The 13,901-nt window shown below is 45.3% G+C and overlaps 1 long non-coding RNA gene across 1 annotated transcript; it reads right to left on the bottom strand.

The window, feature by feature from the left end:
• Positions 1–42: 42 nt before the first annotated feature.
• On the bottom strand, positions 43–4,120 carry LOC139023229 (uncharacterized). The gene is made up of 3 exons (XR_011474369.1): positions 2,263–4,120; positions 303–1,287; positions 43–229 (listed from the first exon to the last, which is right to left on the bottom strand). It is a non-coding gene; the product is annotated as an uncharacterized lncRNA (long non-coding RNA).
• Between the last annotated feature and the right edge of the window lie 9,781 nt (positions 4,121–13,901).

The raw sequence follows: 13,901 nt of genomic DNA, 5'->3' as shown, positions 1-13,901 counted from the left end.
GGTGGAAATCATACCAATCACACCATTCAGGTGAATGTGGTCGACATGCTATGTCGGGAACTTAATATGTTGCGCCGTCTGGCCCCAGACACTGACAACGTTATTGTTTTGGCCTATTAAATGATTTTTCACCCCCAAGAAACACATCAAAGCATAAGATATCAATTGTGATGTGTCCCTCTTTTATAAACACAAATTATTAGAAACATGTTATATTTTTATCAAAGTACTATACAGACTGACAGACTTTAATTTTATTTGTTTATTGGGATCCCCATTATCTGGGGTCCAAAAACTATTACGTTGTATGCAAGTATATTTGAGATCTCTTTACAGAACAATGAAACTGGTGGTAGCAGTAGGGCTTTTTGGTTCGTCTGGATCGGGTTATGATCCACCAAAACATGAGGAAAAGTACTTTGCAAACCAAGCTGATGTGGATCAATTCAGGTGATAGTATCAAATAAAATTGTATTAGTCACATGTGCCGAATAAAACAGGTATTAACTTACAGTGAAATGGTTACTTACGAGCCCCTAACCGACAGTGCAGTTGAAAAAAATACAGATAAGAATAAGAGATAAAAGTAACAAGTAATTAAAGAGGAGCAGTAAAAATAACAATATATATACAGGGGGGTGCCGGTACAGAGTCATTGTGCGGGGACACCGGTTAGTTGAGGTAGTATGTACATGTAGGTGGAGTTAATTAAAGTGGAGAGGGGAGGGGCAATGTGAATAGTCTGGGTAGCCATTTGACTAGATGTTCAGGAGTCTTATGGKTTGGGGGTAGAAGCTGTTTAGAAGCCTCTTGAACCTAGACTTGGCGCTCCGGTACCGCTTGCCGTGTGGTAGCAGAGAGAACAGTCTATGACTATTATGGCTGGAGTCTTTGACAATTTTTAGGGCCTTCCTCTGACACCGCCTAGTATGGAGGTCCTGGATGGCAGGAAGCTTGGCCCCAGTGATGTACTGGGCCGTTCGCACTACCCCCTGTAGTGTCTTGCGGTCGGAGGCCGAGCAGTTGCCATACCAGGCAGTGATGCAACCAGTCAGGATGCTCTCGATGGCGCAGCTGTAGAACCTTTTGAGGATCTGAGGACCCATGCCAAATCTTTTCAGTCTCCTAACGGGGAATATYTTTTGTCGTGCCCGATTCACGACTGTCATGGTGTGTTTTGACCATTCTAGTTTGTTGGTAATGTGGACACCAAGGAACTTGAAGCTCTCAACCTGCTCAACTGCAGGCCCGTCGATGAGAATGGGGGCGTGCTCGGTCCTCTTTTTCCTGTAGTCCACAATCACAAAGGTAAAATGATAACATTATGCCTGAATGTAATATGCACTGCATTTTAAGTATAACTTCTATTGTTACCTTATACACAACGTGAACAAAATCTATAATTATTTGAATAGGCTCTATGCATTATTCCGCCTCATTTTCTTTTTTTTTGTATTTTTTTCAGTGTTTGATTAGTAGTTTGTCAAATACAGTGTACCTGCTGAGAGATGGGGGTGAGAGGAAGGGATGAGGGATGAGAGGAAGGGATGAGGGGTGAGAGGAAGGGATGAGGGATGAGGGATGAGAGGAAGGGATGAGGGATGAGAGGAAGGGATGAGGGATGAGAGGAAAAAACATCAATATCATCTTCATGTATAATTGCTGCTAAAGGTGCTTTCACAAAGTACTAATAAAAGGTCTGAATAATTATGTAAATGTTTTTTTAATAAATTAGCAACATTTTCTAAAAACCTGTTTTTGCTTTGTAATTATGGGGTATTGTGTGTAGATTGATGAGGGGGGGGAACCATTTAATCAATTTTAGAATAAGGCTGTAAAGTAACAAAATGGAGAAAAAGTCAAGGGGTCTGAATACTTTCCAAAGGCACTGTACATACAGTACATATATATATATATAAACATCAAATGTTACATACTACATTACAGGTAACACTTAACAAAAAATTTACATTTTATCTGTAATCTATTGACGTGACTACATGTATCTGTAATAAATTGATGTGACTAAATGTATCTGTAATCTACTAATGTGACTAAATGTATCTGCTGTTTGCTATTGTGAGAACGGAAACACTTTAAACATACTACATTTAGAATTGAAGAGGTCTTTAACCTCCTGAACTAGATCTGCTCGGTTCCTCCCACCCTCCTGTGGTCCAGTTGTGTTTACACCTATGKCAATTAAAATAACATGGTGCAGAATGACACTTGACATAATATAGGACAAGTATAAGCACCCACCTAATTATTATTATTATAGGTATGCAAAGGAAAAGCCAAATTCTCTGACAACTCCAGTTGCCATGCCAACCTGTTGCGCTCCACTWGTGGCCAGGTGCTGCACCTCCTTTTGTCCTCCATATTTCTTCAAGATGAGGACAACAGCKTCCACCCCCAGATCCTCCAAATCAGACAACTTAACAAGAAAAACATTTATTAAACTACATGAGAAACCAAACATTACATTTATAAGAAAGTCAATTTAACACTTTTTCTACTGAAAACAAATGACTGATTATATTTTCTGTAACACAWTCATTCTGTTTAAGTCATCTCTGAACCTATATTAACCTCTTCTCTTCTTCAAACTTCTTATCTTACCCTATGTGAGGTTCTAAAACAGAAACACATTTAACCCACACTTATCAGGCACTAATTTGCTGCTTTTAAGTAAGAGCCAATWGCTGCAGGGTTGCTGGTTGAAACGACTGGAGGGTTGCTGAAATCTAATTTAAGTGATACCTAATAAGGGTCCAATAAACAACATATGAAACACTTCGAAACTACAAATTAGAGGCTAAAAGGTGTGGGCTAAAATATAGTGTTAGGCTGCCATCCTAACGTCTGTTACTCTGAGCTGMGCTTTAAATTGCTTTATATGGTCATCCACTCTTCTAGCCCTAATGTCTTCAGTCATCTGTCCTTTATCCCTTGACTACCTGAGCTCTTCAATCATCTTCTGGAATTTRCTCCTCTAAACTCCCCAACCTGCCACTGAGGGTTGTCAGGTCACCTGAGATGACAATATTGTATACTGATGTAAACTATTACAGAAGATATTGTCGTGGTGAAAGTATCGTGAGCTATTGGCTTACTTGAACAATACAGGATCACCTTCAAACTGTTCATGCTCACCTACAAAGCACTGAATGGACTGGCGCTAAACATACCTTACTGACCATCTGCACCCCTACATTCCAACCTGCTCACTGCACTCCTCTAACAATGGCCTCCTCATCATCCCTTGCACCAGGCTCCGCTCCATAGGAGACGTTGCTTTTAGCAGTACAGTCCCCCAAAGAAGCACACAAAAACGGATAAAAAACTGGCACGAATCTCCGGTTTATTGTACAGATGTGGTGGTACAAGACAGTGGGCGCTCTTGCTCCAGCGCTGCGGGATACAGTTCCACCGAGCACCCCATGTTGTTTCACTATTTAACCAGATATTCAACTGACTAACAAGCCAGATAAAGTCAGTTATAAACACAATCACGCACGTGACCCATGACCGTATCAATATTATAAAGACATAGTCCACATATAATATTCTCTAATAATATACTGTATGATAATACACGCCATTAAGCAGACACTTTTAAGCGACTTAGTCATGCGTAGCTTAACCTCTTTCTGTCACACCCTGATCTGTTTCACCTGTCTTTGTGCTTGTCTCCACCCCCCACCAGGTGTGTCCCATCTCCCCTCATTATCCCATGTATTTATACCTGTGTTCTCTGTGTCAGTTTGTGTTGTTCATCAAGGCTACCAGTGGGTTTCCCCCCCTTGCTCCTGTCTTTTCTATAGTACAGTTTTGACCATTCTGCCTGTCKTGACACCAAGCCTGCCTGCCGTTCTGTACCTTGCTCCACCACACTGGATGTATGCAGGATAGCTCATGATGGCGCACGCGCGCGCGCGCAACCGGTTTGGGTTCAGTGTTACGGGCATGCTGTGAGTTCTCTCGTGCGAGACGCAAGTCGTCAAATCTGACAACCGACACACCAAAGTATTAAATGTATTTTCTCGTCAATGGAGTTAAGCATATGTTGGACAAGAGACGTGTACAGTATGGTCTTGTAGTCTTCTGTGGACGAATTCTGCATATAGCAATCTTTTTTTCTTCTCCCGAGTAGTAATATCAGTTCAAACTCTTGCTGTTCAAGCTCTAGCAGTTGCAATTAATATGTTTGCTTCTGTGGCTAAAAAAGTACTATCGTAAAGCATAGAAGATCAGACAATCTGACTTATAGCTAGCATATTAACAGACGTATCACACCGGATCCGGAAGTTCAAATATTGTCGCTAGCTAGAGTCAAAAAGAGTGCCTCGACCCCTCCCATGCCCCCCAGTGGACTTCCTCTCTGGGTGGAACGCAACAAAAAGAGTCTGCTGCTTCGCCAAAAACCGACTCCATGCACACAGATCAAAGGAGGGCGCTTCTAGCCGCCTTCCCCGAAAGTCTCGCCTCTGGGTTTTACAAGCGCTGCTTTCAGGCTTCGCCTCTTCCTCCAAATACTTTTTATAACTAAACCAAGATAGACCACAGGCTGTTTCCAATGGGAACAAATGAGTAACAGTGGCCAAAACAAACAAGGATGTGGAAGGTAGCCTAGTGGTTAGAGCGTTGGGCCAGTAACCGAAAGATCGAATCACCTAGCTGACAAGGTAAAAATCTGTCGTTTTGCCCCTGAACAAGGCCGTTTTTGTTGCGTTCCACTGTTCCTATTCACCTTTGCATTCCTTCTAAACGCACATTTTTACAACCTTAGCAAAGGTTAAAGTCTACAAAACGTAGTCCACCTTGTTCATAACATAGTTTTGGGAACAGAAAACTGTACTGAATGTCGGCCAAAACCCATCTTCTCCCACTGCTGGCCCCTGGGCTCTTACTACAATATTTGGTAGTGAGTGGAAACGCCAAGCGAAAGCTTCACATTTTTACATCCGGTGAAATATCTGTCTCATTGTTCTGTTCTTCCTCTCTCATTTCAGGAAGAACAGTTATTAATGGCCGTGTTCGAGGGTCATGGCTAGAAGGGWTACAGCTTTTGTCAAATGAGCCTTTCAACCATGTATGTGTTCAAGAGTCAAAAGCAAAATGTATCATGGGTACATTGTGACTGACTTTTTAGTAAATAATAATGAGTCGTTACTTATGATGCAAGGTGATTTGTAGATCAGTCAGTCGYCAGTCGCCTGCAGTCGTTTTGATGCTCTCGAACACAGCCAATGTTTCCTCCACATCAGTAGAGCGGGCACTGTGCGCTTCAGTTTCTCTTAACTCTTAGAGGTATGTACTTTTTAAATTGATTTGAGGCTATTAGTCCAGTGAATGTTGCTCTTTCCGAGTTATGTTAGTGGAGACTACAAATCCTTCGCATTTAAAACTATTAAAATAAGTTTTTCCAAAAGTCTCTCAATAGTACTTTCGTCGGGTAAACGACCACACCTTTAGTAGGTGTGCACCAGAGCTGTCAAACTGCATGTTTTATTGAGTACCACAGTCCAGTCATACCATGTTTTTTCACCATTCATTTTGCAATCTTATTATGAAGTAGGGTTAGTTATACAATCCCAGGTCTGGGTTTCGTGTAGGCTTACCGTTGCGTGACATTTGGATAACCGCATAAATCTCTCGGACAAGGTAACTTTTATTGATAATTAACATTGGAAATGTTTGAGTACATGAGGCGAATACACGGCTATCAAAACGTCACGCCAAGGTAAGCCTACACCAAACAATTTTTTTTGGTAAAATTCACAACGTGAAAAATTAATGGCGGGAAAACCATTAGAACCATTTTAGTGTTTTTATGGGTATTATGACACGTCCACTGTGGCAGACTCCACCCGATTTTACTGTACAGTACACTCTTAATTTTGTTTATATTATATAGCCTAGAAAAMGGTTCTATATGTATAAACTGGTATACCACGGCTAAGGGCTGTTCTTTGCAAGCCTGTTCTTTCACGACGCAACGCCAAGTGCCTGGATACAGCCCATAGCCGTGGTATATTGAACATATACCACAAACCTCTGAGGTGTCTTATAAACTGGTTACCAAAGTAATTAGAGCAGTAAAAATAAATGTTTTGTCGTATACTGTCTGATATACTACGGTTGTCAGCCAATCAGCATTCAGTGCATGAACCACATAGTTTATAATTAAACAATAAGGCCCGAGGGGGTGTGGTATATGGCCAATATACCAAGGCTAAGGGCTATTCTTAAGCAGGACTAAACACGGAGTGCCTGGATACAGCTCTTAGCCGTGGTATATTGGCCATATACCACAAACCCCAGAGGCGCCTTATTGCTATTATCAACTGGTTACCAACGTAATTAGAGCAGTAAAAATAAATGTCTTGTCATACACCACTGCTGTCAGCCAATCAACATTCGGGGCTCAAACCACTCAATTTATAAAGAACTTTTTAGGATGCCATATATGAATCAAGCAATAAAACCCCTTTGGGTTATAGAAACTCAACATATAAAGTGTTGGATTCATGAGCTGAAATAAAATATCCCAGAAATGTTCCATACACATAAAAAGCTTATTTCTCTAAATTTTCTACATCCCTGTTAAGTGAATATTTTTCCTTTGCCAAGACAATCCATCCACCTGACAGGTGTGGCATATCAAGAAGCTTTTCAAACAGCATGATCATTACACATGTCCACCTTGTGCTGGGGACAATTAAAGGTAACTCTAAAATGTGCAGTTTTGTCCAACAACACAGTGCCACAGATGTCTCCAGTTTTGAGGGAGCATGCAATTGATATGGTGACTGCAGAAATGTCCACCAGAGCTGTTGCCAGAGAATTTAATGTTAATTTCTTTACCATAAGGTCTCACAACCGCAGACCACGTGTATGGTGTCGCGTGGCCGAGCGGTTTACTGATGTCAACTTTGAACAATGTGCTCCATGGTGGCGGTGGGGTTATGGTATCAGCAAGCATAAGCTAGGGATAACAAACACAATTGCATTTTAAATGATCCTGAGGCTCATTTTAAAATTGTTGCGTTTATATTTTTCTGTAGAAGTGTAGATTAGATAAAGTAATAAACAGTTTCTCCTCCAACTAGACCTCCGCAGCTGGCTACCGGCAGTGCCCCTCTCCCCAGAGGGCCAGAGCCACAAAACTGCGTTCTCCAGCTAACAGAGGAACAACTGGGGCAGTTCAAGTCCTGTTGCTTTAGGCCTGTGCAACGTCAGCTACTTTGAGCGTTTGATGGACAGGGTGGCTGGAATGGCATCCCCGACAGCCAGCTGCTGGTATACTTTCGATGTGACATCCTGGCCCATGGCACGCTCCTTCCAGCCAGCCCTGGGGGCGCTACGGCGTGTGCTGGAGAGGGTCGCTGCCGCAGGTCTGAAGCTCCACCCCGAGAAGTGCCCACTTCATGAGGAGAGGAGGGTGTCCTTCTTGGAGCCACACCGGATGGGGAAGGAGGGATCAGCACATTGGAGGACAAGGTAGGGGCTGTCAGAGACTGGCCACCCCACCGACAGCGCAGCTGAAGAGCTTCCTGGGCCTGGCCCTCGTACTTAACAGGAGGTTTGTACGGGGCTTCTGTCAGCGTTGCTGCTCCACTGAACCGCCTGCTGTGCCGAGAAAAGGCTTTCACTTGGACAGTGGAAGTGTTGAGGAGGCGTTCAATCACCCTCAAACGTGCACTGGGATCGAGGCCCCCGTGCTCGGCGCCCCCTGACCTCCCACTTTTTCTTGGCCCTTTATCCTGGACACAAGACGCGAGCAATGTGGCATGGGTGGGTGGCTGGCCCAGGTGGGGCGCAGAGGGGAGAGAGAGTGTTGGCGTACTGTCAGCAAAGAACATTTTGACAAACATGAGCGCCGGCTACTGTGTCACCCGGGGGATGCTCTTGGCTGTTGTGGCTTCTCACAAACCACTTCAATGTACTACCTGGGTGTCTGCCTTTACTGTAAGGGATCTGACCACTACTGCCTCCAGTGGCCTCATGTCTTTCAGAGAGCCAGATGGGGCAGGTGGCAGCTGGTTTGGAGGAAGCTCAGCCGTATGACTTCACAGGTGGTGCACAGGGCATGGGCAAACGCACTCCACCGCCGACTGCCATGTCCCTCGGCCCTGTCTGCAGACGCGCTGCCGCCACTGATGAAACGGAGAGAGGGACAGGGAGAAGAGAGCTGCGGGCAGAGGATGGTGTTGTTCGCGACAGTGTGTCGGCGATGGCGGTGGCCTGTCTGCTGTGCAGCTGCAGACTGTCGACGTGCTGAAGCGGCAGCAGCAGGGACGGGACACAGACCTATCAGCCAGGTGCTACAGTGGGTCGAGGCGCAGGTGAGGCCACCATGGGTAAGAGTGACAGCGCTCTTCACTCGCCGACCAAAGGGTGTGGTCCGAAGTTTGAGAGACCTGCGCTGGCTGATGCGTGCTACAGCGGGCATGGAAGGAGTTCATGCTACGGGAGAGGAAGGTGGCAGGTGTGTCCCAAAAAGCATTGCGGGAGGCTGTGCTCTCAGAGTAACTCATGGGGGGGTGGGACTGGACACTTTGGGGTCACAAAAACCACTGCCGCCGTCTCCGTCAGGGCTTCTACTGGGGGCGCAGCAAGAGGAATGTGGAGGACTTTTGTCGCCGTGCTTGACGAACTGCACAGCGAAGGAAAGGCCCCCAGGCGCTCTCATGCTCAGCTCCAACAGTTCCCAGGCGGGGCTCGCCATGAGAGGGTGGGGAGCTGGATGTAGTTGGGCCGATTCCCCACCACAGAACAGTGGAAAACCGCTGGGGTGCTCACGGGCCCATGGACTATTTCACAAATGGGCCCGCAGGTCCTATGCTCTGCCTGACCAGCGAGGCAGAGACCATCGGGTCGACGCCCGACAGCGGGGATGTTCAGCAGGCTTGGAGCTGCAGAGTCCATCCACAAGCGACCCAAAGGCAAAACTGTTGAGTCCCGTGTGTTTCGCCACCGCAATGTGTGAGAGCTGGGTAGTGCACAAGACACCGCACTAACTGCCTCTCCAATCCGTCAAAGTGATGGCCTTGTGGAGCGCTCAACAAAACGCTTGAGCCAGCATGCTGCCATCGTCTCTTGCCAAAGCACAGCGGACTTGACAAGCAACCTGCCTATGGTCCTATGCGGCATTGCCGCTCCGCTGGTCAAGGACTCCACCTCCTTGCACGCCCTTGCCCCTCCTCATGCTGGGGGAAGAGATCCGCACCCCTGCGGAGATGGCGTTGGTCGGCCCCTGGATAGCCCTCATGTTCCTCCGGGGCCGGAGATATGCCCGGAGACTCCAGACCGTGCCGGAACCAGCCCACTTACCTTCGCGCAGAGAGCAGCTGGTGAATGCAGGTGTGAGGCAAGAAAAGGAAAAATGACGGCACACCGCGGGGAAGGCCACTTTGTGGCTGGGAGCTGTCTGGGGTCTACAGCCCTAAGGAAAAAAGGCAGATGCCCCAAGTTGGACAGTCACGGTGGCGGCACCTGCAGTCGTCCTGGAAGAGGGTAGGGAGGTTATGTGTACCGGGTGCAACGCTTCCTCAGGGGGAGAAGGGGCAACTTGCCACCGGGACAGGGTACGCCCCATACAGAGGGGCCTCTTCTCCCCAAACCCCAGGAACCCCCACAATTCCCCCTCTCTGGCAATGACAGTTCTACCTAGGCACCCACCCTCAGGTGCCCGCATGACAAGGCTCCAGACAGCCCACTCCCCTGTCTCCCCCACTGTGTCACCGAGCGTGGTCCCCAGAGCCACGGGACTGTATTTACCGTTCCCGCTTCCTGTGTCCCCCATATCCCTGCCTTCATCCCCGTGGTTCCCAGAGGGGCACCTCTGCGACCGATCACGGCCACGCAGGCAAAGGAGACCTCCGGGTCGCTTCAGAAGACTGTGTCTTGTGTTCCCTCGGGACGAGGACTATTGCTGATGGGGGGCCTGTGTGAGCGACCCGCACAGACAGCTCGTGTGTTATGTGTTAGGTTTAGGAGGTGTTGTGTTGTACTGACCCGTACCGGTGTTCGCGGGGTCCGACATGTCAATCACCCCTGCATCTGCCAATTCACGGGAATGCTGGAATGTTCTGCATGCCGGCCATCCTCGGTGGTCTGCGGAGTGGCGTGGAGCGGGGGTTGGGCCAGGGGGGGTGAGAGCATGGAAGTTGAGACCAGGTCAGCCTTTGCTTCTCTCCTCTTACGTCTGGGCTCACAAGAGAAGTCACGATTGGCTTGGTGGGTTACTTGTCATCATTTTGCGTGTCGCTACGGCCCAAACAGTAGCCTAGTGTAAAGTTTGGTTTAATAACCTGTCAAAATTCGCAAACTCAAGCCTCTGTCTGGACAATTGTTCATTTATGATCTAGTCAGTCATTTACAAGTACTATCGTAAAGAAGTAGAGATCAGAACAATCTGACTTATAGCTAGCACCTATTAACAAGACGTATCAACACCGGATCCGGAAGTTCAAAAGATCGTTGTCGCTAGCTAGAGTCAAAAAGAGTGCCATCGACCCCCTCCGCAGCCCAGTGGACTTCCTCTCTCGGGTGGAACGCAACAAAGCAGTGCGTGCTCTCGCCAAAACCCGACTCCATTGACACAACTAGATCTGATCCCTTAAGGTTAGTATAGGAACACCACTTTATTGTCCCTTGGTTAGAATAGAACCAACCACTTTATTGGTCCCTGTTTAGAATTACCAGATGAAGCCGCATTCTAGCCGCCTTATTGTTCCTCTGGAAAGTGTCTCAAGGGCAGGCATACCACACTCTAGTGTGTGTTTTACAAAGGCGCTTATGCATATACAACTCAGAACGCTATTGCTGCCTCTTCCTCCGAAAGACTATAGTTATACGCTAACTAAACCAGATTAACAAACAGAGCCTGTTAATCCAATGGGAACAACATGCAACAGTAAACAGGGACCAAAAACAGAAACAAGGAGATATGGCGAAGGTAGATAGCACTCACAACCAAGTGCTGTTTTATCTGTCCCTGGTTTATAGAAGCGTTGTGAGAAGCCACGTAACCACTAATTGCCCGAGAAGATATAATATCGGTAACAACACACATTTAATCATCTCTATGCATCGACACCATGGATATAGAAAATTTATCGTGGTCGATTAATTACGCCACCTGAACCTTAAATTGGCACGTTTGTTGTCGGTTCCTTTGGTAGTATCCACTGCTTTTACCATAATTTACCAGCCCTACCGGTATTGCGTGCATCCTCCTTTTCGAGAACCATCGATTATTTAAAGACCTTAGCAAAGGAATTTAAAGTCTACAAAACGATAGAATCCCACACCACTCGTCATAAACATTTTAATGAAGTTTTCGGTGGCCCCTGAACAGAAAACGCCTTGGTAAGGGAAAATAATATTAGCGAGCCAAACACACCACATCTCATCTTCCCGACTGCTGGTCCACTCTGGGCTTCTGCTTCCCTACCAATATGTCTTTAGTATAGAAAGCACCATTTATTGTCCCTTGCTATCTTCGTGATGTTGTCGCGTAAGATCGCCCTCACCCCAACAGAGCGATAGTCAAGCTAGTCACAATTTGTATCCACACTTCCGATGCTCAAGTAGAGCACCAGATCTGTTTCTCATGTTGTTCTCTGTGGTGTGTTCCCTCTACGTGATTTCAGCGCCAGTGCAAGAACAGATAGTTAGTTGATAGAATGTGGCGCGGGTTCAGTGTCGAGCAGCCAGGAGCTTGTCTGGTTCATGAGCCCTAGCCAGAGCGGTTAACTCAGCGTTTTGTCAATAATTGAGCCTTTTTTCAAACCATCTGTATTTGTGTATCACAGATGTCTAAAATGGCCAAAATTGTATAGTCCCCAAGCTGATTGGCGTACAATGCGTTCGCACTGATCTTTACATTTAGTCCAATAAACTCCTGAAGTCTCGTGTACTTTATGATATATGCAAAGGCCCCCGAGGTGATTTGGGTGGCAGGTTAAATAAGAGTCTAGTCAGAAGTCCCGACAGCAGCGCGACTGGCAGATCGGTTTGGATGCTCTCGAACACAGCCAATGTTTCCTCCACCAATCATGTAGAGCCGGACTGTGCGCTTCAGTTTCTCTTAACTCTTAGAGGTATGTACTTTTTAAATTGATTTGAGGCTATTAGTCCAGTGAATGTTGCTCTTTCCGAGTTATGTTAGTGGAGACTACAAATCCTTCGCATTTAAACTATTAAAATAAGTTTTTCCAAAAGTCTCTCAATAGTACTTTTCGTCGGGAAAACCACACCTTTAGTGAGTGTGCACCAGAGCTGTCAAACTGCATGTTTTGAGTACCACAATCCAGTCATAACATGTTTTTCACCATTCATTTGCAATCTTATTATGAAGTAGGGTTAGTTATACAATCCCAGGTCTGGTTTCGTGTGGGCTTACCGTTGGTGACATTTGGATAACCGCAAAATCTCTCGGACAAGTAACTTTTATTGATAATTAACATTGGAAATGTTTGAGTACATGAGGCGAATACGCGGCTATCAAAACGTACGCCAAGGTAAGCCTACACCAAACATTTTTTTTTTGTAAAATTCACAAGTGAAAAATTAATGGCGGAAAACCATTAGAACCATTTTAGTGTTTTTATGGGTATATGACACGTCCACTGTGGCAGACTCCACCCGATTTTACTTGTACAGTACACTCTTAATTTTGTTTATATTATATAGCCTAGAAAGGGGTCTATATGTATAAACTGGTATACCACGGCTAAGGCTGTTCTTTGCAAGCCTGTTCTTTCACGACGCAACGCCAAGTGCCTGGATACAGCCCATAGCCGTGGTATATTGACAATATACCACAAACCCCAGAGGCGCCTTATTGCTATTATCAACTGTTACCAAACGTAATTAGAGCAGTAAAAATAAATGTCTTGTCATACTGTATATTTCTCACTATACCACGGCTGTCAGCCAATCAACATTCCAGGCTCAAACCACTAATTTATAAAGAACTTTTAGGATGCCATATATGAATCAAGCAATAAAAACCCCTTTGGGTTATAGAAACTCAAACATATGTTGTGTCATGAGCTGAAATAAAATATCCAGAAATGTTCCATACGCATAAAAAGCTTTATTTCTCAATTTTTTTTACATCTCTGTTAGTGAATATTTTTCCTTGCCAAGACAATCCAATCCACCTGACAGGTGTGGCATATCAAGAAGCTTATTAAACAGCATGATCAATACACATGTGCACTTGTGCTGGGGACAATTAAAAGTAACTCTAAAATGTGCAGTTTTGTCAACAAACACAATGCCACAGATGTCTCAAGTTTTGAGGGAGCATGCAATTGATATGGTGACTGCAGAAATGTCCACCAGAGCTGTTGCCAGAAATTTAATGTTAATTTCTTACCATAAGGTCTCACAACCGCAGACCACGTGTATGGTGTCGCGTGGCCGAGCGGTTTACTGATGTCAACTTTGAACAAGTGTCCCATGGTGGCGGTGGGTTATGGTATCAGCAAGCATAAGCTAGGAAACAAACACAATTGCATTTATTAATATGATCCTGAGGCTCATTTAAAATTGTTGCATTATGTCAGTTATGTTATATTTATATTTTTGTTCGTAGAAGTGTAGATTAGATAAAGTAATAAACAGTTGCCTACTAAGCCCCATAATTATTTGTTTTATTTCATAAAAAGTTAAACTATACTCACCACCTTGCTTTTCTCCTCAGATGTCCCTGCTAGATAAATGTCAGGAATTAGGAACACAAGATTGATTTTCAAGAACTCCAGGCCAAACTGGTTATCTCAGAGCCAACAGATCCTATTATAAAGTGCATTATTAATAATAATCGGAGAGGCTGAAGAAATTGATTAGAGGCAAGGACATCAATGCATTGTACCCTTGTG

This window comes from Salvelinus sp. IW2-2015, linkage group LG3 (genome assembly GCF_002910315.2).
Source record: "Salvelinus sp. IW2-2015 linkage group LG3, ASM291031v2, whole genome shotgun sequence".
In the NCBI taxonomy this organism is placed as follows: Eukaryota; Metazoa; Chordata; class Actinopteri; order Salmoniformes; family Salmonidae; genus Salvelinus; species Salvelinus sp. IW2-2015.
Note: the sequence above shows the minus strand (reverse complement) of the source record. Positions and strands in the feature narration are given on the sequence as shown.